This window comes from Alosa sapidissima, chromosome 10 (assembly GCF_018492685.1).
Source record: "Alosa sapidissima isolate fAloSap1 chromosome 10, fAloSap1.pri, whole genome shotgun sequence".
Taxonomy (NCBI): Eukaryota; Metazoa; Chordata; class Actinopteri; order Clupeiformes; family Clupeidae; genus Alosa; species Alosa sapidissima.
The window spans coordinates 13,889,737-13,894,736 of NC_055966.1; the positions used below are offsets into that span (position 1 = coordinate 13,889,737).

The window sequence follows — 5,000 nt, forward strand, 5'->3', positions numbered from 1 at the left end:
TAAGTAGAATATAACTGCATCACTTTGTAGTTATTAAAAATGGAACAATGCCAGCAGACAATTCCTTCCTACAAATGTCATCTTTAGTTGTGCCATTTCATCAGTGAGCCAACTAATTTGTCCAATTATGGGGTAATTAATTGCAAAAATATGAACACCTGCAGTGATTCATTATCCCGGTACATTTGCTGCTTGCCAGAATGATCAATTGCCTTCATCACAGCAAATTACCAAGGTATGAGCAAACGCACTGGTCCCCAGATGCCCCAATGGCATCTTGTCCATTATATATGTTAGATTTTTTTGTTGTTGTTTACATTTGGATTAAAACAAGAACACAGTCAAAAAGCAATATGACTTGGAACATTGACAATTAAAAAGGCAATGCATTATCAAAGTAAAAAAAAGAAACCTCTCATTTCAACAGGTCTTTTATCTTATTTGGACTTATAAGGACTTTTATCATTCCATGGATATCGAGTCTTTTATGTGGTGCAAGGGAGACAGGATAGAGGGGTCAATGCTATAGAATATCGGAGCCCCAGTGATGAGGAGCTGGAGCTCAGGTTATCATCATCTACCTCTCTCAGGGATAAAAGGCCTCTTCGACCACTCTCACATGGGTTAATACATCAGGCAGGGAGGAAGGGGCCATCATTATTAAAGTGACATTGAAGACTTAGCTCATAATGACATCCGGAGTGATATCAATATCTTCCTGTGTCCATTTGGAACAGTAGTGAAGTAGTGTGTGTGTGTGTGTGTGTGTGTGTGTGTGTGTGTGTGTGTGTGTGTGTGTGTGTGTGTGTGTGTGCGTGTGTGTGTGTGTGTGTCTGCGTGTGTGCGCGTGCGCGCGCATGTGTGTGTGTGTGTGTGTAAAACAGAACTGATGAACTCCACTGAAATGCATCCAGCTGAAACCTTCCTTTAACCGCATTCTCTGATTCTTTCCGGGGCATTCTCTAGATGCCCAGTCTGCTTCAGTTTTTTTTTTTTTAAAAAAGCCTTAAGGCAAGATAGATTGGAAGGGGTTATGTGGAGTGGCCTCATGTGGAGTGGCCTAAGTCTCCATGAAGCTCGTCTGGCTCTAGGGATTCCCTCTTAGGCACGGTGGCCTCGCGGCTAAAGTCCTCTCTTGGGTGTGTGGCTGCTATTCCATGGACTGAGAGTGTGTTGGAAATTTTAGTAAAGTCCTTTTGCAAGAAACATTCTGAGAAATAACACATTTGTCTTTCTTCTGCATACATGTTATCAAATGAGAAATGGATTTAATGTTGAAACCTTAATATACCACTGATTTACCTCAACTTGCCTTGGTGCAAACTAAGACATAAGTCAACAGCAGTTATTTATCTCTGCTTGCGTAATGCATTTTGCTCTAGCCATTGGAGTTTAATTTCTACTTATAATTCAAAATTTCACAGCCAATGTATTCAGAGGGAGGACAATGTTTACAACTAAGGTTTTCATTCCATGGCCATTTCATTTCAAAAGACAGCTCAGAGTCCCTGTAGCCATAACTTCATACTGAGATAGAGAGATTGGGCTTTGTGGAGGGTCAGTAGCTTGAAAGCTTTGACAAAATGTACAATTTGTCAAGGGAAAACATTTGTCTTAATGTTTATTTCAGGCGTGAGAAGAGCAAGCGATTCTAAAAAAAAACCACACTTTTATAAAGCACGCATGACGCACGTCGCACATACAATAATCACGTCAGATTTCTTAACTCGCTCTTTTAGTTGTTTCTTTTTACATTTCTTTTCTCCCTGCCCTTCCCGAGGCGGGTATGACGGCATCTGTTGTGAGGGCTAGTGGACTGAGCAGGCTGAGGGAAACCAATCGCACCATGGCAGAGAGCACGGTCTGCTGTCGCCTTGAACACAACTCTCCCAGCGTGGCGACGAGGCAGTGTTAGATGCCTCACAAGGCTTTTGAATTAAAGAGATAATTATCTGTCTATGATGATGAATGTGTTTACTCTGTTAAATGCCAGCCGCTTTCTTCATCAACCGAGAAATACTCCTAGATCTCTCTCCCTCTCACACTCTATATAGAGTCTCTCTTTTTCTGTCTCACCCATCTCTCTCACCCTACAAGGTTACACACAAATATAAATCATGACGTAGAGCACACTCACTTACCAAACAAACACACACTCGCACACACACACACGCATACGCACATGCACACACACGCGCACGCACGCACGCATGCCCACACACACACACACACACACACACACACACACACACACACACACACACAAAGAAAGAGAGCGAGGGACAGTGTGAGGGGAATTTAAATCACAGTGGATTATTCTAAGGTCTCAAAATGTGACACTTTTTACTGCCACACAAATCATTCATTCAGAAATCGTGGCGATGACTTAAGGTGAACGGCATGACCCCACATACTGCTTTCCCCATTAAAACGCCTCATCCACCATTACGAGTGCACACAACAGCGCCTGATGACTTCAGAGGATAATTGGCGCGCCTGTAAAATGAGGTTTCCAAGGGAAATTTGAAATTTAAGTACATTTAACAGCGGACTCGTGGGAACAGCCTGCATAAGTGAATTACCCCAAAAAAGAGCCTTACGGAATTAGACGAACAGGGCATCGTAGTCCTGAAGTGGGTAGTGAATAATATCTTTGCCACTTCCATTCTCTTAGCCTCAGTAATAAGCAGAGTGGATGGGTAAGAATGACAGGCATGGCTTAGCCAAGCACTCCCCTGGGAGACTTTAGCAGCGGCCAGACGAAGTGGAGAGGGAGCGGCTGCCGTCTAACTACCCATCTATTCATAACGTGCCGTACATGGGAGAGCCGACGCTGAATGGTGGGGCTCAGACGTCAGACACCAGTAATGGCTTTACAGCAAACAATGAAGAGAGTTTCTCAGGTTTGATGAGGTGAGGTGTGCTGCAGCACCCAAGGGGGATTTCATGGTGTGACAAAAAGTATGCGGAAAAACACAGTCAACGAACACACACACACACACACACATACTGCACAGACTGTTGAGCATATGTGTGCCCATGGTGTGAATTGTGTGTAAAATACTGGGTAGGAATCTAGACTGAGGAGTAGGATTGAGACAGTGCTGGACTGCTCTGCCCCTCCATCATCTGTGGCCAATTGCACACTCGGGGTAATGACGCTCTCATGTTCCCAATCGTCCAAAACACAGACAAGTGGACACTGGGTACAAAAGCCGACCCAAACTTGCCCTGTTGCTCTCTCGATCTCTCTCTCGCGCTCTCTCTCTCCCTCTCTCGCTCTCTTTCTCTCTCTCTCTGTCTCTCTCTCTCTGTCTCTCTCTCTCTGTCTCCCTCTACACCTGTCTTTGCATCTCCCCACAGACACAAATGCATTCTCAACAGGTGCTTCATCACCACTTTTTACTCAGTCACCTCACCCTCTCTCTCTCTTCCTGGCTCTATCCATCTCTCCCTTATTCTTTCTCTTCCTCTCTCCCCCTCTCTTCCTCTCTCTCTCTCTCTCTCTCCCTGCATAACGCCCCATCCCGTATGTTAGATTTATTGATTGATTATATGTGCAAACACAACAGCTCATTAGTTAAATATTGTTGTGGTTCATCTGTTACTCAAACATGTTCTTTGGTTTGGATAAGCACAGCCTCCCTCCCTTTCTCTCTCTTTTTTTTTCTCTCTCCTCCCTCGTTCTGCACTCTCACTCTCCCACATGAAAGAGTGCAATTATCTCCCACACATCCCATTTCTGCACGGTGAGTCTGGGGATACAGAGGAGAGGAGGATGTGAATGCTGGAATACAACCCCTAATTAGGGCTCACGCCAGGGCGGAATTTATGGCATCTGTAACTCGGATTATTGTCTCGCCACACAGGCAAATTACACAAGTGGCTTTACAAACATTTTTATGGGCTGTTAATGACAAACAGATTCATGGCCGCTGTGGGTAGTCATGACCACTAACAATCACAACATGCTCTCTCTCTGCCTCCCCCTCTCTCTCTCTCTCTCTCTCTCTCACTCATGTGTGTCTCCCTACCCCCCCCCTCTCTCTCTCACTCATGTGTGTCTCCCTAATCCCCCCCTCTCTCTCCATCACCATTTTCCCTCGCCATCTCTCCTTTTTACTACCGCTCTCCCTTGCCACCTCTCTCTTCTTCCTCAATCTGCCATTGCACCTCTGCAAATGCTACTGGATCAGAATTCATCAAGCTGTGTGAGTGTGTGTGTGTGTGTGTGTGTGTGTGTGTGTGTGTGTGTGTGTGTGTGTGTTGTACTAAGGTGTGCAGTGAGTAAGTAGGCAGCAGCAGTCGAAATGGATAATCTCTCATCATTTTTCCTGCCGCACAGAGAGAACGTTGCAGATGGTGGATTGCGCGGCTAATGAGAGTTCTGTACTCAGGCTTAATCAGACACACTGCATGGGGAGGGTGGAGACACCGCAAATGGTGCTGGATACCAAATCCAATCAGGCCATATCATTTTCCTAATCAAATAAGCCAATCAGCACAATTCTGAGCCACCGAGCGAGACTGGACGGCACTCAGGAGAATTGTCTTTTACAGTGACTTTCACAATACGCCACCATTTGACACAATAGAGAGAGCTTTTCTTTAGGCTATATATAACGTGAGCAGGTCACCGTCCGGAAATTTCCCTTTATAATGACGTTGTTCTTGGTCATAAGTTTGTAAAGATTAAACTGCCCTTATCTTGTCTCAGATGGACACACACACACACACACACACACACACACACACACACACACACACACACGCACACACAATTCCACAAACTAAGATAAATCCCTCATTAAATTAATGACAATGGCTCCACAGTATCATAATTGAAAATGTGGTTCAAAGAGTGAAAGCCACTTTCAAGCATCTTCATGCATCACAAAGGCGCCTAGACATGCAATTTTAGTCTTTTACAGCCAGCTGTTTGACTGGCTATCGTGGGCCACACTATGTCCAAGCGGGCAGTGTGACTCGGTGATTCATCT

At 44.8% G+C, this 5,000-nt stretch overlaps 1 protein-coding gene across 14 annotated transcripts in view; it reads right to left on the reverse strand.

The window, feature by feature from the left end:
- The window catches only part of adgrb1a (adhesion G protein-coupled receptor B1a), a 92,033-nt gene that overhangs the window by 69,714 nt on the left and 17,319 nt on the right, over positions 1–5,000 (reverse strand). The gene's annotated exons all lie outside the window — the stretch shown is intronic.